This window comes from Pristis pectinata, chromosome 20 (genome assembly GCF_009764475.1).
Source record: "Pristis pectinata isolate sPriPec2 chromosome 20, sPriPec2.1.pri, whole genome shotgun sequence".
Lineage (NCBI taxonomy): Eukaryota > Metazoa > Chordata > Chondrichthyes > Rhinopristiformes > Pristidae > Pristis > Pristis pectinata.
This window is the reverse complement of record NC_067424.1, coordinates 32843241-32865552: the sequence shown is the minus strand read 5'-3', so window position 1 is coordinate 32865552 and position 22312 is coordinate 32843241. Positions and strand designations below refer to the sequence as shown.

Genomic DNA, 22312 nt, shown 5'->3' with positions numbered 1-22312 from the left:
TTTCTTATTGATTTGGGGATTTTTTCTTTCTTTTCTTTTAGATATATATAATAAATCTTTTTCTTTCCTTTCTTTTATATTATGTTCATTTACAAAGAGATCGTGGGATCTACTGATTTTAAAAAATATCTTATTGTTCTTTATGATTATCTATGCCATGATTGTTCTCCTGACCTCTTTGTATTACATGTACAAACATTGATGTTATATATTAATCTGTATTAATTTGAAAACTAATAAAAAGATTGAAAAAGATAGATGTCGCCTTCTTGAGGTAGCACCTCCTGTAGAATGCTCTCAGTGGTGGAGAGGGCTGTGCCTGTGATGGGCCAGGCTGTGCCCACCGCTCTCTGCAGCCTCTTGCATTCCTGTGCGTTGGAACTGCCGTACCAGGCCACGATGACAGCTCACCACCACCTCCTCAAGGGCAGTTAAGGGACAGGTAATAAATACCGAGGGTGCCACATCCCAAAAAAACTTTGGAAAGAGACTGATTCTCCTAAATCTGTTCCTATCTCGGCCGGGTGGGGGCTCCCTCTCTGCCAACCGGGGTCCTTGCTCCTTGGGAGTTGCAGGGGAATCGATTTACACACCCTGCCTCTCTTTAGATGGCGCCTTTATTGGGAGGTTGAACTCACGAGTTTACACCAAGCTCTTCCCTGCAATCCATTGGAGTTCTTTGGTCGACGAGGGACGAGAGGGGAAAAAAAAGTTTCCGAAAAATCTGACGTCAGGGTGCAATAGTAGTACCGCTTTAAGATGTGGGAGTGAACACAACTTCCCTTGTCCAATTTCAAGGGATCGCCAACTAATGGAGGGCTTGTTGAGAGAGTAGAGCGCGGTCCCAGAGGGGTAAGGCACGAATATTGACCCTTCAAACAACCTCCCCCAACACACTGGGAGCCCCGGCGCACACACACACACACACAATATTCACAAAAGCGACACACTGCGTGTTCCTGCCGGCGGACGCAACTAACTTGGTGGCGTTTGGAGCAGAGAGAGAGAGAGAGAGAGGTTGACGAACTTCTCCCGAGACGAAGTTGTTTGGCTCCTCCTCTAGAGTAGTTCTGGAGCGAGATTGATTTCATACCAAATCTCATTCTTGAAATTCCACTTCGCTGTCAACCTCGGGAAATATAAAAATAATCCATCTGGAAGCGAACAAGTTTCAGTTTTTGTTGTAGCTTTGAACAAAATATATCTATATTTTTAAAAAATCGTACGAATCCTTTCAGCCACAGCTCGCCGTCTCGGGAATTTTCCCCCTCCTTGTTTATAGAGTCCGGGCACTTTTGAGTTGGTGAGTCTTTTGTCAATTTCATTTGGGTCAATTTCACCGCGGAATCCGCGCCACTGAAATCGGCGCAGGGAGGGAGAGCGAGAGGTCTGAACAAATCTTTGTCATATTTTACATTTTTTAAAGACGAACTTCCGCAGGAAAAAGAGAGGGGGGAAAGAAAATGATTCATGTGCAGAAGTATTTTATGCTTGCTTGTCTCTTCTACTCTCCCTGCTTGTAGTGGGACTTAATTTCTGACCAGTTACCATGTTTTTTTCTCTCTCCTCCCTCTCACACACGCAGCTGCGGAAAGTTTTCCAAAGTTTACTCGGGCTCCAGAAACTTTTTGTTGTTGCTGTTGTTTCCAAGTCAAAGATTGTTTCCTGCGGACGAGAGAAAGAACACCTCTATCGGCTTGGAGGTCACTTGGATAAATATCGGAGATCGGAAGTTTGCCCACCCGTTTTTTTGGAGGTTTTACCAGGGTAAGTGAAACGATTTCTTGCCCGTGGCTGGTTTATTTTTAACCCTGTCGCAGTTGAGATTGTGTTCTTTGAAAAGATATCGTATCTTCCCTCTTACCCCGCACGTTTGTTTCATTTATTATTCATTGCGCTCTTATCTGTGCATGAACAGCTTGGGTTTCGAATCGTTCATGGATGCGAAGCTAAATCCAAATGTCATTTGGTAGAATAGGGTGCAAGGGGGGAAATGAGAGAGTGGCTGCTTCATGCTAAATATAGTCCCCCCCTCATCTCCCCCGGCACTCGGTATGGCTGAAAGGAAACACAAGAAAACAATCTCCAGTTTCCTTTTCCTACTTAATTTGCTCCCGAACTTCCAGTTCTCCGTGGAAGGCGGCTGCGCCCCGATCCAATATCCATGTCCTCTCCCTCCCTCTCTCCCCTCCGCACTGTGTTCTTGCGGTAGGGATTTCGCCAGCGGTGCTCTGACTGTATTTGGGATCTTATTTTCTCTCTGCTAATCTATTCTTGAGTTATTTCCTAATGATCCCGTGGCCCCGATCCCGCCGTCCCTGGCTGTTTAGTCTGAGGACGCAGGTTTGATACACGAATTTGAATCCGGAATGGAGGAAGATATTGCATCTTTCTAGCATAGGTCGGCATAACGTGACAGCAAAACTATCAATTTTACACTGTTAAAATAGATACACGCAACGCTGGAATCCCATTTCAGAACCCATCCCGCTGATGGGAATAACTTTACCCTTGGATTTTACGAGGTGTGATCTTTGTTTCTGTGTGTGTGGATTACTGCCTGTATGTTTCTTGAGTTGTGCTGATACACTGGTTACAGGAAATGCTTGTTAAGTGGTTAGGATGAAGACTGCTAATATTGCAGGAATGGCCCCAGCAACGAATCACCACGTTTTATTTTAATGTATTTTTGCATCAAGGGCTCAGAGTGACACTGGCATAAAAATTGCTGAAACTCCCCCCCCCCCCCCCCCAACAAACCCCACAACGTATAAGAAAGTTTGCTATGGTTCTCCCCGGCACCGACAAGCTGTGTAAAGTCCACCGCCAATCCAAGGTTCGAACCTCTGTCCTGCGTCTGGGGAGGCTTCTCCGGCAGCTTCCTCAGCCTCCTGACCAGGTGACGGGGACAACTGCCCTTCGCCTCCACAATCTCTGTCACCACCCTGACAATCGGTTACCTCGTAGTCCAGGGGAGCGCAACTTCAGTGGGTGAAATGGGGTGGGGGTGGGGGTGGGGGTGGTGGTGGTGGTGGTGGTGGTGGGGGGGGGGGGGTCCCACACCATTTATTTTGTCAGCCATTAATATTGAGCCACTGCCTTCAAATTCATGAGCGCTGTTGATTTTTTTAATGCATATAAATTGGGAAACCTCAGGGGAGAAATGTCAAGTACTGGAGGACATGTATTTAAGGTGGAAGGGGGAAAAGTTTGAAGGACGTGTGGGGCAAGTTTTTTTTACACAGAGAGCAGTGGGTGCCTGGAATGCGCTGCCTGGGGTGGTGGAAGCGGATGCAATAGTTACTGTTAAGGCTTTCGGTAGGCACATCAGTATGGAGGGATATGGATGGTGTGCAGGCAGAAGGGATTTAGTTTAATTTGGCATCATGTTGGGCACAGACATCGTGGGCCGAAGGGCCTGTTCCTGTGCTGCACTGTTCCACCTTCACCCAAGTTCAGGACAGCACTAAGATGCTCGAAGGCACAATCTGGAGGCATTTCCCCCTCCCCCTCCCCCTCCCCCCCCCCCACACACACAAAGGAGACTAGAAATCTGAATCCTTCCTGCACAAAGTTTCTGCCACCCCTCAGCAAAATGGCTGAAGATGCAAAAGATTAGTTGACCAGATATAAACTGCAGATGTAGGAAATCTGAAGTTAAAAAAAGCAGAAGATACTGGAACCACTCAGCAGGTCAGGCAGCAACTCTGGAGAGAGAAACAGTTAATGTTTCAGGTCTGAAATGTTAATTATTTCTGTTTCCACATGTGCTGCCTGAAGTGCGGTGTGTGTCTAGCATTTTCTGTTTCTGTTTCCAAGACTGAATTGGCTCAGGGTATGTAGGAATGTGGAGCGTAGTGGGTAAAAATGTTGCAGTGCAGTTGTGATTTTAATTGACTTGACGGGCTGCCTACTCACCTCCTACCCTTAGGATAAGTGACAAGTAGATAAGAGAAGTTAGGGAGTGGCAATTAGATGATATGAAACTTGGGATTGGTGGGGAAAAAAATACAGGAAGAGGAGATGGTGGAAGATAATGAAATCAAGTTTTGGGTTGGAGAGGGAGACACTCTAGTGAGTTGTGACTTAAGCAGTAAGGAGATGAGAAGAAAGAGTGTAAAATGGCACACTCTGGAGTTAGGAGTAGCAGGAAATGAAAGCTCAGCAATGATGCATTATGCCCAGCAACATTGGAAATGTTGAGAGGGAGAGTCAGACAAAGCTTAGAAGCTCTGTTTTGTTTTGAACATTGGTGGTTGAAAAATGATTGTGACTTTAATGTCTAAGTTAACCTGCTGGAAGTTAATCACTATTTATGGGATTTTCTGCAGGAATTCTGGCAGGGAATGAAAGGGCAATTATCTTTTTTGTAAAGAGAACGTTTTTCAATGGGCAAGTTTGTGGATAATTCACTCTCTGGTACTGGTTTGTTTCTGAAATATCAAAAGTAATCAATCATATTGAACAAAAGAAAATGCGGTAATAGATTTTTAAGTGAATTGGAGCTTGGCCATCATTTTAAAGCATTAGTGTGCTGGTTATAGTTTGACCATCGTTTATAAAAATTATTCTATTAATCATCAGAGTTTGGCTATCAATTGAAAGGAAAGCAGTGTTAAACCAGTTTAGTAAAGTGGCCAGCACTGGACTACGGGTTCAGCACTGTCATTGGGAATGTGTGAGATCTGTATGGCTGTTCTCGTGAGTGAATCTAGCAAGTCAATGTCAGGAGGTCATTGACTGTGTGCGGAACTGATCTACAGAATAATTCACCAAAGAGACTGTTTGGCCCATTGTGCCTGTGTTGGCTCTTTGAAAGAACTGTCCAGTTGGTCCCTTGTACTTTCTCCAAAGTCCTGCAAGTATCTGTTTCACTGATTTATTCACTTTGAAGATTACTATTGAACCTGGTTCTGTCACCCTTTCAGGCTGCATGTTTTGGATTTTAAAAAAAGTTTGTGTGTGTGTGTGTTTTTTAAAAAAAAGAGAAAACGCTTTCACTTGTCTCCTACTTGGTTCTTTTCCAATGATCTTAAATGTGGTATCCCCTGGTTACTGGCCTCCTTGCCCTGAGTTTAATGTTGATAAGAACTTACAATGTGCTTGATATACAAGAATTGACCCAATTCTGGTAGAGGTCAGTAGATGGTGGAGATTAGGGTTCTGTCTACTGTTGCGTCCCTTTTGCTTGAAGATGTGAAGGACAGTTAGAGCTTTCATAATGCCACCACATTAAAAATCTGCTAGCTCAATGCAGTGTGAGCCAACCTTAGGACTTTCCTTGTCTCTATGGCTCAGTTCTGCACTAGGTCAATCACTTATCATTGAGTCATTAAGGAAGCTCTTCCAGGCCCTGTAACAGATGTATGCCACATAAAACAGTGTTTAGCATTAGCCACTGAGTGCATCAGACAGTTGGTGGGTTATGAATCTTGTTTTGGTTCTTGGCTCCTTGGTCCTGTGCCCCTTTCCTTGACTGATGGAAGGCCTGGCTGCTGGTGTGTGACCTCGCCTCCTGTCACCCTGTGGCTCATCGACGACCACAGGCTCGGTGGAAGATTGAGGAGCGACCTTGTAGGAGCTTCTAAAGTTAGAGTTTTGAAAGAGGACAGAAAATTTAGAGATGTGGAGGAGAAAAGCTGGAGTCCATTAGAGTGAGATAGTAACCAAGAAAGCAGGCAGGGAATTTAGAAGAAATAACTTTAAGTGGTGAGAATGTGGAACTTGGCAGCACACGAGTTGGTTGGAGTGTGTAGTACACATGGATTAAAGGAAAGCAAGATAAAGGGTTGTGGGTAGTGCTGGCAAATGCTTGAGTAGAACATCTTTTCCAGTGTGGACTGATTGCACTGAATGGCCTGTTTGGAATTCTATGAAATCAGATTGTACTCCCTCATTCTGTGGATTTGATGTAAACGACATACAAATTAGGAGCAGGAGGAGGCCATTCGGCCCCTCAGTCCTGTTCTGCCATTTAATAAGATCATGGGTGATCTAACTCTGCGTTCCTGTCTACCTCTAGTAACCTTTCACCCCCTTGCTCATTAAGAATTTATTGACCTCTGCCTTAAAAATATTGTCATAAAGAAAACAGGGAAGGTAGAAAAAAAATATCCCCAGCACTGGAAGTAGGCACCCACGAGTTTCGTTAAAGCAAATAAACTGTCAGGGTCAGAGTGAAAAAATAGTCTTGTATGTGTAGATTTTATACATACGTCTGTGTATCTGTGTTAAATCACACAGGCATCTGTGAGTTATGCTGTCCTACAACTCCTCCTGTCTCTTTGAGTGTCCTGTGCAAACAATGGATAATAAATTCATTCAGATTAGTTTATTGTTGTATATATCATGGTGCAATAAAATTGCTCATGAGAACCTCACAGAGTAAATGGTATACATGGTAATAAGGAATACAACTATAAATACAGTGACGAATGCAACAACAATGGAACGGTGCAAATTATCGGTGTGCGATCTGAGGTAGTGCAAAAAGAACTGCTGAAGTGACAATAACGGAAGAGTAGAGCTAAGGGGCCGAGAATGTGGCAGCATCCAGTTGGTGCTGAGCGCAGCTTCACTGGGGTTTGTGAGTGAAGATTGGCTCCCAGGTTAGCCACTGATAAGTGCCCTATCACCAGAACTTCTCAGCTGATGTACGCAGGAGCGATGGGTAAACTCGCTACCTGCTGGGGATTAATTATTGTTTATGGGTCTTACTGTGGGAGTTTTGGCTGGGAATGAGAAGGTTATTGTATCTTTATAAAGAGGAAGCACTTTATTTTAAATAAAGTTCCCCTAAATCAGAAGGCATGTGTTGGTGCGGTTTAGAAAATAAATATCATAGCAGGTTGGAAAACTTGTTTTATTTTGAATGGAACTGAGAACGGAATATTTTCCATGGGCTGTGATCCTGCAGCCTCTGCTGCCAATAGACTGATCGGGCAGGGCAAAAGCCTTGCAAGCCAGCTTTCTCTCTGTCCATTCTAATTCTCCCGTGTCCTATCTCTCCTGGAACTGAAGTACAACCTTTCTTGGTCACTCTGTCCCATGTGAGAAACTGGGTGAATGAATGCCAGCATCTACTGGTGCTCTGGGCATTGAAGTAAACAAGGTTGTGTGGGGTGTGCAGAGGACCATAATCATCTTAAAAAAAAAATGCCATAAAGTTATGGATGTGCACACACACATTTGCCCTAAATCTTTATGGATACTACACTGTGCCCTTCAAAAGTGGGCAGATTCTCTGCTTGACACCCAGTCTTACCCTTGCCCCATCTCTGTATGTTTTGTTGCTAGATCACGATCCCATCAACTCTGAGTAACGATGGGGGCCAAATAATTACCTGTGGAATGTTGGCATCGGCAGCATTTACTGCCCATCCCCGGTTGCCCTTGTAAGGGAGTAGGTGGCCCTCATTCTTGAACCGCAGTGGTCCATGTGGTGATATTGCTGGTGCTCACACAGTATAACATGTGCCCTGCTCAACAAGTTGTGGAATCCCATTTGAAGCCAACTAACGGAGCAGACACCAGGGATTAGAATATGGGGCCTTCAGGAACTAGAATGCTTGGCCAGATAAATGATCAAATCAGTCAGCAAAGCCCAGTGGTGTCCTTATAAACCACAATGACCACTCATTCTAGTTGTTCACTGTTGCTTCCCCACAGTGAGAAGGATGGGATAATGGGTGTTCCCTTCGTCCAATGGGTCTGCTTCAGTGATGAGCATTCCTTTTGAGTTCAAATTGGCAGAAAAAGCCCTGCGTTTAACAACAACATTTAAAAGTCAGTTGGATGGGTACATGGATAGGAAAGGTTTAGAAGGTTATGGGCCAAATGCTGGCAAATGGGACTAGTTTGGATTGGACATCTTGGTCGGTATGGACCAGTTGGGCCGAAGGGCCTGTTTCCGTGCTGTATGGCTCTAATAGGAAGAAATTGCCAACATTAGTAGAAGCTGAGGGTTAGTTCTGGCCCTCTCTGTCGTGAGTTTTGCTGGACTGTGACTGGATAAATGTTGCATAAATCTACATTATTCCATTCAGTTTTGACCCAAGCACAGGCTGGGGAATTTGAAAAGAAGCTGGAACGGGAACAGGGGAGTATTTCTTATTCCCTCATTCCATGTAGGTGACTTATTCCCTCTTCCCATAAGCCATCAGTTCCCTAACTCCCATTTTGTTTGACTGAGGAAGTGTAGCACTTTCACAGCAGATGAGACATTAACCCCTTTGGAATGGATCTAACAACACCCAGGGTGTTTTTCAAAGGACAATTAACTTCTTCCCAGTAACCTGACCAGTGTTTTTAGGCAGTCGCTGAAATGGAGGAACGGGCCGTTATCACTTGGTTGATTGTGGGATCGCTGTGCAGACAAGCTGCCAAGTTTCCTATATTACGACAATGACTACACATCAAGCACACTTCATTGGCTGGAAGGTGCTTTGGGACAACTTGCAGTGGGGAAGCAACAAATACAAGCCTGCCTGCCTTTTTCCACGTCGATTGCATCCATTGCGGAGTCTGACCCAGCCTGGGGAGAGAAGGAACGACACTATGGGATGTCTGGGGGTAAGATTTACCCCCTGGCCTGAGTGATTGCTAGACGTCTACAGAAACCTGAGATAACAGACAGAAGCCTTCAGGGTTAACAAACTGAAGAGTGGTTGAACACTAATGATATGATAATTCACTCAATTCCTTTTTGATCTAATGTTTAATTTCCTTTGGATAGATTGGTTAAGATTTTGTTTTTGAAGTGTTAAGGAAGAGATTGTCTGAAATGGATATGATGCATCAGGAGTAAGGGAATACTGTCCCTCCGGACACTGTTTAAAGAACAACTCAGTCTCTGTCTATGCATGCTATAGGACTTAGCAACTGCTGGGCTCAGTCTCATTTCCCCAGCCCCTGCACCCAGCTAGGGTTGTATTTCCTCTCCTTCAGTGTGCTCCTGGGACTGTGTTTACCCCCAAACTTTCCTGTTTGCTGTTGGGACTGTATGTGGTGTGGTGTTGGGTGCATTTACATTCCTATGAGCTTCTGCTAACACGTGCTTCCAACCCCATGAAACCTGCTAGGACTGTTTCTCCCGCAATGTAAACTCGAGGTCGAGATTCTAAAAGGCACAAGAACAGAGATATCTTGGAGCTGTATCTGCTTTGTAGAGGTGTGAGGTATTCACAATGAACCTCATGAAACACTGGTTTGGCTACAGCTGCTGTATTGTGTCCAGTTCTGGAAGTCACACTTCAGGTTAGATGTAAAGGCTTTGGAGAGGGCGCAGGGGATGAGGGGACCTCAGTTTTGTGGATAAACTGGAGAGGCTGGGGTTGCTTTTCTTGGGACATGGGAGGTTGAGAGGGGATCTGATGAAGGAATTCAAAATTAAAAAGGATGTACGGAGAAACTGTTCAGGAACCAGAGGACAAAGGTGATTGGTTATAGGACCAAAAGTGACATGAGAAGATCTTTATTGCACAGTGAATGGCTAGGATCTGGATTGCATTGATAGGGATACCATTAAGTTACAGAATAATAGTCGTAGAATTGTACAGCACAGAACTGGGCCCTTTCAGTCCATCTCATTCCATGCCAACTGTGATTCCTAATTACATGACTCCCATTTGTCTGGGTTAGGCCCATATCCCTCTATGCCTTTCCTATCCAAGTACCTGTCCAAATGCCTTTTAAATGTTGGAAACAGTTTAAATTGTGCACTCAAGAGGTAGCCAGATGGGTATCTGAAAGGAAGGTACTTACAGGGCCTTGGGAAGTTGGACTAACTATATTGCTCTTACAAGGAGATGGCATGCACTCAATGGGCTGAACAACCTCTTTCTGTGCTGTAACCACTTCTGTGATCCTGTGCACTGATGGATGTAGCAAACCAGCAGGAAAACAGTTAAGAGGGAAAGTAATGGGGGCAGAGGGCAGGTGGCATTAGGGGATTATGAATAGGTCAAGTGGTTGATTATAGCCACTTGGTTTAATTGGAGATGCGGGGGTGGGGGGGGAGTCTTACTTCTCACAGGCTGCAGGACTCTTTGAGCAAAATCCAGCTTTGCCAGTGGGAAATCTTGGAAACATCTGGTTAGGTTTTCAGTGAGGCTCATGTATATTAATAATTTGAGGAATCAGATGAAAGTGTAAATCTCAGCTAATCTCCAGTTTGAATCTGGGTGTTTGGGGTTTCAATTGTTTCCTGAACACATCGGAGTGCGGAAGCTGCAGGAAGTAATAGTGGTTACTCAGAGTTCAACACAGACCCTGGCTGACACTTTGTGGCTGTAGAACAAGATCGATTGTTCATATAACAAAAATTAACTAAATTGCTGTGACCCTTCTCGCAACATAAGCCCCTCCCTCTCATCTTCTGTCTGCTTGCTTCTTCCAACTGAACTGTGCTTTCTGTTGAAATAATCCATTAAACCTCTGGCTCTTAGTTTTGTGCTGGAAAGTTATCTGTAACTTTAGTTATTTTATTCTTCCTTCATCTAAAGAGCCCCCCCTCCACAGGCAAGCCTTTGGCAAACCTTGTTTTCCATAAAAATGAAATGGTGCAATGGGTCAGTGTATCACTGCATCCCTCAAAAGGCCCGTAATATTTTAGGGAGTTGTGGAATGTAATCCCAAAATATTGACAAAGGTAATGCAGTATTGGGCACTGGATTTGGTCATCCAGGAGCTGAGTTTATTAAAAATCGGGCACTCTGTCCTGCACTTTGTATGGAGCACAGATCCGTATTCAGTGTTGGTTAGCTGTGACTGATCTGAATGCAAGAGTGCCAGTTTAACGCTATTGGTGTAAGAGCGTTGCATGGTTGAAGCTGGGGGAGACAATCCTCTGGCGAGGTTTTGTTAGGATCTCTGTGCGTTGTACCGCATAGATAGAGTAGACACTCAGAATCTTTTCCCCAGGGTAGAAATGTCAAACACCAGAGGACATGCTTTTAAAGTTTGGGGGTGGGTGGGTGGAGTATGAAGGTGCCATAAGAGGCAAGTTTTTTTTACAGAGAATGGTGGGTACCTGGAATGGGTTACCAGGGGTAGTAGTGGAAGCAGGCAGTTTGGAGTTGAAGAGGCTCTTGGATAGACACGTGAATATGAAGGGAATGGTGGGGATATATATGATACACAGGAGGAGGACATTTAGTATAAATTGGCATCAAGATTGGCACAACATCATGGGCCGAATGGCCTGTCTGGTGCTGTACTGTTCTACGTAAACCCTGTTGCATGTGGATCATAAGCTTAGAACAAACATTTTTTTCTGGAAAGTCAAATGAAATGTGTGCAGTAACCTAGTGTTGTGACTTTAAAGGCTATTTAATCGTGGAGTATAAGAAATGGTATGGGCCTGTGTGCTTTTATTTTCCTTGCAGTCCTCTCACTTTAGGACATAGGCAGTTCTTTGCTGATCTCGTGGCCATTTGGAGGTATGTAACCCCAGGGAAACCTCGCGCGCATCTTCTGGGTTCATGGGTTGTGTCAGGCGATGTCGTCTCTGCTCACGTCCCTGGTCATCATTATTCTCGAGCCAGTGTTTTTCCACGCAGGCCAGTTCAATGTTCTGCTCGCTTACTTCAGCGTTCTCTCAGCTTTTACCCCTCTGGCCCAGATCTCCCCAGCATCCTCACTCCCTACTGCCCTTCGGTTGTCCAGTTCTGACAGAGTCTTCCACTATGGAGTAGACAGACCAAGAGCTGGATAGAGTCCTTGCCCTTGCTCCGTCTGTGCAAACTCTCAAGTCCCTGCGGGGGATGAGACTTTGGAATGAGAGCACTGAGACGGGTTATGACGCTCCCGAGGCGATGCAATCGATGACCTCAGTACAGGCAAGGAATTAAAACAGGCAGTTTCCTGGACTGTATGAGTCAACATCCACACCAAGCTGTGGGCTGACCTCACTCGGTTATTAGACAGAAATGGGCTCCAGATGCATTGTTTAAGCGCAGCGGGGCATCACCGGAGAAAAGTGATGGTCTGGGGAAGTGGGAATAAGAGAACCAAGTTCAACAAGAGGTGACCAGCTAAGGTGCTTCTCTACGAATAGGTTGTGCATCAATGTGTGGTTTCCAGAGCTTTGGGCTATTCAGTGTTGAGAGTTAATTCAGAACCGTACATCTGATGTTCTACAGATGGGATGTATTTAAATAATGCCTCATGACCCTGGGAGGCCTTTTTTATAGCCAATTATGTCCAAAAACACTTCACAGCCGATGAAGCACAGCGGAGATGTATTTACTGCTGTAGTGTCGGAAATGTAGCCCTTAATTTGTGCTCAACAAGGTCCATGTGCACAGTGAAGTCTCGGGAACAGCAGTGTGATACTCACCAAATGGCCTGGTTCAGTGATGGTAGATGAAGAATAAATATTGGTTAAGCATGGTGTCCCTTCTCTTTGAAAGTGTGCCGTGGAGTCTTATCAACCTGAGAGAACAGTTGGGGCCTTGGTGTAACATCTCATCTGAAAGGTAACAGCTTGGGCAGTGCAGTGTTCCCTCAGTACTGCAATGGACAGTGTTCAGAATCAGATTTATTATCACTGACTTAGAAGACGTGAAATTTGTTGTTCACAGCAGCAGTACAGCGCAAAGACACAAAACTACTATAAATTACAAAAATAAGTAGTGCAAAACCGAAAGGAATAATGAGGTAGTGTTCATGGACCATTCAGAAATCTCATGGTGGAGGGGAAGCAGCTGTTTCTGAATTGTTGAGTGTTGGTCTTCAGGCTCCTGTACCTCCTCCCCGATGGTAGTAACAAGAAGAGGGCGTGTCCCGGATGGTGAGGGTCCTTAGTGATGGATGCTGCCTTCTTGAGGCACTGCCTCTTGAAGATGTCCTCGATGGCGGGAGGGTTGTGCCCGTGACAGAGCGTGGGACTGAGTCTATAACCCTCTGTAGCCCTCTTGCAATCCTGCATTTGGAACCTCCATACCAGGCTGTGACGCAACCAGTCAGAATACACTCCACCTTACATTCTATAAACATTTGTAGGAGTGCCTTTGGTAGCATACCCAAATCTCATCAAACTCCTAATGAAGTAGAGCTGCTGGTGTGCAGTTGCATTGATGTGTTGGGCCCAGGACAGATCCTCTAGGGACGGTTGACACCCAGGAACTTGAAACCTGCTCAACCCTTTCCACATGCTGACCCCTCGGTGAACACCGCTGTGTGTCCTTACGACCTTCCCTCCCTTTCCTTCCTTCAGTAGTGTGCTACTGATGGAGCCCACTGGTGTATTGGGCAGGCAGCTGGGCTATCTATAGCCTTGTTGTTTGGCGTAATGGCAGATGCGTTGCACATTTCAATGCTAGTTCACTTATTCCTTTTTGGTCCTCTCCTTCTGGGATGTCAATTCTACAAATATTCACCTGCTTGTCGAAGTGCTGCTCTTCTTGCATAACCCTGGGCGGTGACCTGTTGGCGGGTGATTTCAACTCGACCAAGATTCTCACACGTCTTTCTGGGAAAAGTGTCTGAATAGTGACTAGGAATGGAAATCGGATCTGATATTTCCCTGGCCCAGGGCCACAGTGGTCCTGTGTTAGTGAGAACTGCTAATTTGGCATGGAGCAGTGTGATTGAACAGGAGGTCTTTCTGATCCTTACCCACGGGGGCACACCACTAGGTATATTTATCTACTGAGGCACCGTGGGTCTGAGAGTCTCTGCTGTATTTACCTCGTCTTGGTGTTTCTTGGGAGCCTTTCCCTAATTTATCCCTTTAAACTTGGTGTGTCTCCATTGCTGTCAGACATTGTAAATTACTTTGGAGAGTACCAGTAAGGGTGAGATGGTTTGTTGTCTCCTCTGCAATCCCCAGAAGAGCTGAACCAAGGTTTGTTGAATGTGACAATTCATATGTTCAAGATGATGAAGAGGGTATGAAAGGGTAGAGCAGAGTGCAGCTGTTTCCTCCAGTGGATTGTGAACAAGGGCGTTTAGCCTTAAAGGTTCCATTTATTTCCTCATGATGTAGAAGGCAGTCATTTGGCCCACAGATTCTATACCGGCCCACAGAGTTATGCCAGCTCACAAAGGAATCCCATTCCTCCACTAATTTTCCCCGTGACCTATTCTCCCCACAGTTCAACCAGCAACCTCTACTAGGGGTGATTTACAGGAGACCAATTAACCCAGACATGTTTCGTATGCGGGAGAAAACCGGAGTACATGGTTAAAGGAAGAATGTGCAAACTCCACACAGACAGCACCAGAGGTCAGCATTGAACTCAGCTCACGGGGGCTGTGAGGCAGCAGCTTTTACCAGCTGTACCACCCCGAAACCTAGAGTTTGATTGCTCAGGGTGGGGGTCACATCGAGCAGAGTAGGAGAAATGTCAAACTCTTCCCCCCCCAAAATGCAGTTGTAGCAGGGACAACTGAAAATCCCCAAACTGAGCGATGGGTTTTTGCAAGAAGTATAAAGGGTTGCAGAACTAAGATAAGTAGGGTTAAAATACACACATGACATGGATCCTTGAGGAGAGAAAGAAGGTAGGCAAAGAACATCTTTAGAAGGACAAGGAAGACTAGAATATTTTAATAATGAATCTGGCATGGTGGTCTCTTGCAAGCACTTTTGGCTGTAGCAATCATTGGGAGAGGGCAGGGGAACTGCACCTTAAACATAGAGTGTGAATGGCAAGGCAGGAGCAGGGTTAATTTTGGAGCTGAGCTTCTTGGTGTCATTTGCACTTCAAATCAGCTTCTTCATTTGTCTTATTCCTCCAACGTCGCTCATTCCATGTGCCTCTCTTTGGACTATTGCTGCCATAATACTGAAAGATTCAGCTGCTGCACTGAGTGAAGAGAGTTCTGGTTCTCAACAATCCCTCGTTGTAACGGGGACATCTCCCATCACTACACGCCTGCCAGTTAGTGTTTTGAAAGCACACCTTGCATGTGTTTTCCTCATTTTTTGTGGGTTGTAAGTTGCCACCAGCTCATCAAATGCAGAACATCAGAAGAAAATATAATGTATATAAGATATCTTTATTAATCACATGTGCATCAAAGCACACAGTGAAATACATCTTTTGCGTAGAGTGTTCTGGGGGCAGCCCGCAAGTGTTGCCACGCTTCAGGTGCCAACATAGCATGCCCACAACTTCCTAACCTGTACGTCTTTGGAACGTAGAAAGAAACCAGAGCACCTGAAGGAAACCCACATGGGGGAAGAAATTTGTTGACCATGCACCTTTCTTTTACATGGTGCCCAGGGATAGTGATGTTACTGCTGGGATCTGAGGTAGAACTATCAAAGCAAAGGGGACTTTGGATACAGAGAATCAAGAGAGTAGGCAGTGGAGGAGGACGTTGAGAGAACTGTAGGGAAATGATGAAACATTTGGTCAAAAAAAAGACTGGAGCACCTCTGATGTAAAATTCTCATCCATATTTTCAAAGCTGTCCACTTCCGGACCCCTCGCTCTTTGTTAGTTATTTTCTTCACTCCTTTGAACTTCTCCAATTCGGGGCTCTTGCTTGTCTCCAGTTGCAATTGCTCCACTACTGCCAGCCGTGCCTTACTTCTCTAGGCCCGAGGCTCTGGTATTCGGTCCTCAAGCCTCTCAACCTCCTCTTCCTGACACCTACTTAAAAACCGCCTCTTGTCCAGTCTGTCTGTCCAGCCTGATATTTCTTTAGGGTTGCCTCTGCAAAGTGCCTTGCAAGCTTTTACTGTGTCAAAGGTGCTAAATGAATGCAGGTGCTTTTTAATATTTCATCCAGCCTGATAAGGATGGTGAGCCAGGTGGTTTGATCAAAACCGTGGAAAATTATGGCTGCTCCATTTCCCGGTGCTTTTCCTTGTAGGGGATTCCCCCCACCTCCAGTTGTGACGCAAAGGCTTGACTACACAACAGGTTTCCTCTGTGCCCTGGTGTGAGGGAGCAGGAATATTTTTAGCCCTGGCAGGAAACGTAGAAAATAGCCCGAATACGAAAATATTTATAATGTGGAAACATTGAATTTTGCAGCAGCTCTGTGAAAGTCTTCATTTAAGTGTGTGTGTGTGTGTTTGTTTGTTTGTTTGCTTGTGGTCGTCCCCCGAGGAAGGCAGTTAAGCAAACCCAGCCCGTGCCATGGGATCTTGCCTGTTTAATGGGTATTTAAAGTTGCAGAGCAAGTGCCACTGTGTGGCTCTCTTGATTGCCGGTTTTGTCAGCATGCAATGTAGCACACCAATATAATGCCCCTGGTTTGGTCAAGCTAATGGATTTTATATGGCAGTGGTATACCTCCTGCTTGGACTCCTGTTGGTGGAGGTACATAGAGGAAATGGTTTGTGTTCCTATGGGTGTCAGCCATGACTCATCTTGGTTGTATTCTCACCTCGAGTCAGCAGGTTCAAGATGCACAGTTAAAAACTGTAGTGCAGGACTCAGGCTGACTATGTAGTGAGGGAGAACTGCACTGCCAGAGAAGCATTGATCAATGGAAGTGTTAAACTGAGGCCATTGCCCTCTGAGAGCAAGGGAGTTATGCCCAGTGTCCCAGCCATTTATCCATCAATCAAAGACCTCTAAAGAGATTATCTGGTCATTATCACATGCTCGCAACCTAGATGACCTTGCTATGTGCAATTTAACTCCTGCATGTTCTACTGAATTATACTTCACAGGTATTTCAATGCAGTTCAGGACTTCCTTGTGTCATTGAAACTGTGCTGCTCTTTGAATGGAAACCTGCCATTTTTCTTTCTCTTTGCAAGGTAATTATTGTAGTTTGTAAATGAATCTAGTGTGGTACAGGGAAAGATTAAATGGTTTGTTGATAGGACAATCTTCATTCATCCCAAACCATATCATTGAATCACACAGCACTGAGGGGGTTATTTGCTCAAGTTTATCCAGATGAGCTGTTCGAGAGAGCCGATGTTCCCAACCTCCATTGTTGTCCCGTAACAGAATATTTCCACATTCACCAGAACGTTCAGTTCCTATTAGGTGACTCCAGGAGGGAGTGGGCACACCAGGCTGTGGCTGGGAAGCACAGGAATGCCAGGAACTTTTTTTTATAAACGAGTTTCTCCCTTGGCAGCTGGGTCAGGTTGAACACGGATTGCTGGTTGGGAAAGACTTGGTGACGATTGCTGGTGGTTGAGTGGATTACATAGCAGGGAGGTTCCTGAGAATGAGGGGAGGGATGGAGCCTTTGGGGAGGGGTGTGGGTTGGGGTGGATAGAAACCATGGCAGGATAGCCTACTGGGTTGAGATGTGTTCCAGGTGCTTCTCTCTATTCCATTGCTGCCAGCTTGGTTAAATGAAGGAATGCTGCCTCATTTAAATATTGATGTTACCTGATCCACTGCTTGGGAGCAGATTCCTTGACTGTCTTGTAAACTATCGCGACTAAGCCAGAGATAGACTCGTCCATGGTAGGTCAGCTTCTGATATTTCAATTTAATGCCCCGCCCCATCCCCTCCCCTCCCCTCTCATTCTATCCCCCTTGTCCTATAAGTTAGTATGTTAGTACATAGAACATCAACAGCCCTGTATTTTGCATGGTAAAACCTTCCAAGCTATTTCACAGGAGGGTTAAGGAAAAAATTTGATACCTAGTCAGATATTGGGATGATGGGCTAAATCTTGGTTAAAAGAAATACGTTTTGAGGAGCATCTTAGGGCAAAAAGAGGTGGGGAGGTTAATGGAGGGAATTCCAGAATATATGACCTAACCAGACATAAATGTGGCCACAAATGGTTGAAGTTGGGGATATCTAAAACCCTAAAACTAGAGGAATGTAGAATGTGGTCCTGGTTCTGGAGGGGATTAGGGTTAAGTAGCAGCAAGGCTGTTCAGGGATTTGAAAGCTGGAAAAAGAATTATAAAATGGAGGTGTTCATTACTCAGGATCCTCGGGGGCAAGCATAGCTGGGATGTGTTAAGATATGGACAATAGACTTTTGGATGGGGAGACTGACGGAGGCCAACCAGGGCTGTAGGAATAGTCAAGTGTGGAGATTACAAAGATGTGGACAAAGGTTTGAGCATCAACCAATAAGCCGAAACAGAGGCAGATTTGGAGATGTTACAGAGGTAGGAATGGGTATTTTTTATGTGAAACGTGGTCCAAAGCTCATCTTGGGGTCGATGTCACATCAAGGTTGTCAACAGTCTGATTTGGTTTCAGACAATTGTAAGCAAAATGGATGGTGTTGGTGGATGGGGAGTGTTGTTTCTGTCGGGGATCAAATGGAAGGGTTTCAAACTTTACCATGTTAAGGTAGAGAAAAAATTTTGCTCAGTAATTATATGTTTAGCAGGATAGATAAGGTTTATTTGCTGGCAAGCTTGGGGCTGGCAAGATTTAGCAGGCAAGCAGAACTGATAATTTAGTCAGGGGAGGGGTCAAGAGAGGTGTTGGTGAGATGCAACTGTTGATTGTCAGTGGGACATAATATGTTTTTGGATCATATACTGAACAGAAAACTTGTGGATAAGAAATGTGGGGTGTGGGGCAATGGTGTATTGCCAGAGATATTGGAAATAATGGTATGAGAGTGGGCAGAGAAGGGGGCTGTAGGCATGTCAAGAGAGACAGCAGGGGTAGCCTATTATGCTCTCAGTGGTGTATAGGATATCATTTGTGACTCTTGCAGACCATTTCAGTAAGGCAAGCACAGGAGCCCATTTGGAGGGGTTCAGATGTAGAGTTCCCGGAATGATGGCATGGATTTGGGACTGTAGAATTTTACAAGTCTATAAGGGGGAAAGGCGGGACTACAGTTTTTGTTTTGAGGTGAGAAGGAGAGGGAACATTGGCGAATGTTGAAGCCAGGAACAATAGTTGAGTGGCTGGTATTTTGCACTCAGACGAATGGTGCAGATATTGAATATCTGATGGAAGAAACCAAAAGTGCTTGGGTTTGCTTTTATGATTTATTCATCAAGTTATTCACAATTGGTTAAAACCTTGCAGGGGAAGGAGGACCTTTCATTAAACCTTAACTGTTATGTCCAGTAGCATGTGGTGGTAATGTGTTGGTGCAGTTGAACCTCTACAAAAGAGGAAATTTAGTCCAAGCTTAGATTAAGTTCATTTGAGCCTTTGGTTCTTGGTCTCCTCTGCGATTGGTTGAAGCAACTGCAGTTCTATGGTGAGGACTGTTTTTAGGTTTAGTCAGTCTTCTGTCACCATTTGGTCAACTTTTGCCAATTTTGCATGTAAACTGGTTAGCACCAAACTCCTCCACATGTGCCAGTCTCTGCACGAGCTACCACATCCCTTCATGCACCAAGGCCTCAGCAGTGACCAGATTCTTTCCCCTAATTCAGCATAAATTGTGGCAATGTGGGAAGTCTAGGTCTGAAGGTTCAAGACCAGTGACTTAAGCACACAGTCTAGGTATCCATCTCCTAACTGATGCCCTGGGCAGGTTTGTTTAAACAAGTGAAGAGCTCTTGGTATTTGGCAGTTAACTGTGAGGATCTGAGGATTCACTGGCTATCACGAAGCACTGGAAATGCTTGTTGTGCCTATTTGTGGGCATATTCCCAGCCCCTACACGTCCCAATGCAGTGTGAGATGGAGACTGAGAAAGGACTTCAAGCCAGTAAAGTACTTTTCAAGTTGCCTTTGCAATTTAGGAAAAATGCCAACCAGTTTGCAACAGCAAGCTCCCACAAACGGCATTGTGATAGTGACTGGGTAATCTGTTTTTCTTTGTGAAGTGTGTGGGAGTAACACCAAGAGTGCCGTGCGTCCTGATTTTGTAAGTGCACCTGTGAGGGTGGATGTGACCTTGGTGTGAGATCAGTTCTGAAAGCTGGCATCTCTCCGCAGCTCTCACTGTGTCCGAGATGAAGTGTGTCAGCCCAGGCTGAGTGCGAGAGTCTCCCGTTTTGAACCTTTGGCACAGAGGTTCAGGTGCTCCCCACTGAACACTGATGGTGCCGGATTAGGACAAGGATTCTTGTCAGCGAGAGGTTTTGGTGGGTGGAGAAGTACATCAAGTCGCTCAGAAATTGGCAAGTGTAGGGTAGGCTGACTAGGGCACTTGGATAACTGGTGAAAGGTGACGAAAAGGTTATTGAAGACTGTCCATATCTAAAGAGAGTCCTGACTGTGGACTTAGAGTTGTGTCATACGGGGAGGAGGTACAGGAGCCTGAAGATCCACACTCAACGATTCAGAAACAGCTTCTTCCCCTCCGCCATCAGATTTCTGAATGGTCCATCAACCCATGAATATTGCCTCGTTATTGCTTCTTTTTGCGCTATTTAGTAATTTTTGTAATTTATAGTGACTTTATGTCTTTGCGCTGTACTGCTGCTGCAAAACAACCAATTTCTAAGTCAGTGATAATAAATCTGATTCTAATATAATGACGTAAAGGGATGAGAGCTGGAGGCTCGGTTGAAGTTGATCTATAGGCAAGAGGAAGGTGGGTCGAAGGTTTTTCAGGAGTTTCTCTTCCATATTGTCAAAGAATTGTGCATGGCTTTGAGGCATTGTTTAATAAATCTGTTGCCTCGTATTTGTACAGACTTTGTCATGGAGGCAACCTGTAACCTTCAAATTAAGCTTGCCATGTGTTTTATTAATGGTCTGATGCAGGGCTGTTATAATCTGCTTGTTGAGAAGGATGGAGAGTTATGAACAATATAGAGCTGATACACAATCATGTGAACACCCACAGGGTGTGGTGTGTGTTTGCTTGCCTGCCCTGATAATCCTTTGGGTACTATTGCTCATTTTCACAGAGCACAATTACATGTTTTTGGTGATGAACAGCAAGAATTCCACTTTCTTTAGCCATCATTTCATTACTCCCTCCACCTCATGTTCTCCACTTCTTAAAGCTGTGACTACTCATGCTAGATGTGCCTCCCTGGGTACTGAATATGTCTTGTGCTAACTGCAGGAACTCAATTTTCATGGTGTTTGATGGTGAATGTTGACGAGTTATTCAACTTTGGGCAACGGTACAGGCAGGTTTGATCTTTTTCTTCCTGAGTATTTACTTTCTATAAGATTTTGGGGCTAGTGTCGTTGTGCAGTGATTAAGGCAAGAAACCAGGCAAATTTCATGTTCCCTTCTTTAGAGAGAGAAAGACCAAGCATTCTATCCCAGCTGCTGAAATGAATGATTGGAAATAGGATCCACTGGATCGGGCGATATCTAGAGAGTCTTGCGATTGTAAGACCAATCTCTAGGCTTGATCATGGTTTTAGCATATAGGTATAGTTGTATCATGATCTGTTCCCTGGCAGTTTACGATAGTTGGTTTTTTTAATCACATGAAATCCAGCTTTCTTATCTTATTTGATACACCAAACAATTTATTTGTTACTGTGACTCAGTGAATGGCTGTGAGGATTGTGCATTTGGACTCCACCCCAGATATGAGAGAGTGTAATTTGCTGAAGGGAGTATTACGCTGTTAATGATGTCAGCTGGTGATGGGGAGGCATACAGGAGTGAGATAGATCAGCTGGTTGAGTGGTGTTGCAACAACAACCTTGCACTCATCGTCAGCAAGACCAAGGAGTTGATTGTGGACTTCAAGAAGGGGAAGTTGGGAGAACACACACCAGTCTTCATTGAGGGGTCAGCAGTAGAAAGGGTGAGCAACTTCAAGTTCCTGGGCGTCAATATCTCGGAGGATCTCTCTTGGGCCCAACACAGTGATGTAATCATGAAGAAGGCACGTCAGTGGCTCTGCTTCATTAGGAGTTTGAGGAGATTTGGTGTGTCACCAAAGACTCTTGCAAATTTCTACAGATGTACAGCAGAGAGCATTCCGACTGGTTGCATCACTGCTTGGTATGGAGGCTCCAATGCACAGGATTGCAAGAGGCTGCAGAGGGTTGTAGACTCAGCCAGCTCCATCACGGGCACAACCCTCCCCACCATTGAGGACATCTTCGAGAGGCGATGCCTCAAGAAGGCGGCATCCACCATTAAAGACCCTCACCACCCGGGACATGCCCTTTTACGTTACTACCATCGGGGAGGAGGTACAGGAGCCTGAAGACTCTCTCTCAACATTTCAGGAGCAACTTGTTTCCCTCTGCCATCAGATTTCTGAACGGTCCATGAACACCACCTCATTATTCCTCTTTTGCACTATTTATTTATTTTTGTAACCGCTTGTAATTTTTATGTCTTACATTTTGCACCGTACTGCTACTGCCACGGCATATGTCAGTGGTAATAAGCCTGATTCTGATTCTGACCTTTTGGATGTGATGTTAATTGGAGGTCTCCTCTGCTGTCTTGGGTGGATGGCAAGATCCCATGGTACTATTTTGGAGAACAGTTACCCAGTTAATATCCCTCCACCAATATCAT

General features: G+C 45.0%; 1 protein-coding gene across 4 annotated transcripts in view; it reads left to right on the top strand.

Moving 5' to 3' along the window:
• Positions 1-287: 287 nt before the first annotated feature.
• The window catches only part of LOC127580744 (transcriptional enhancer factor TEF-5-like), a 248985-nt gene continuing 226960 nt past the window's right edge, over positions 288-22312 (top strand). The window contains exons 1-2 of one of the 4 annotated variants that reach the window (XM_052034554.1): positions 288-852; positions 1586-1767. The gene's annotated coding sequence lies outside the window, so the exon portion shown is untranslated. Of the gene's footprint in view, positions 853-938; positions 1304-1585; positions 1768-22312 lie in introns of those variants that run through there. The other 3 variants (XM_052034555.1, XM_052034553.1, XM_052034556.1) reach the window with 3 other exon arrangements.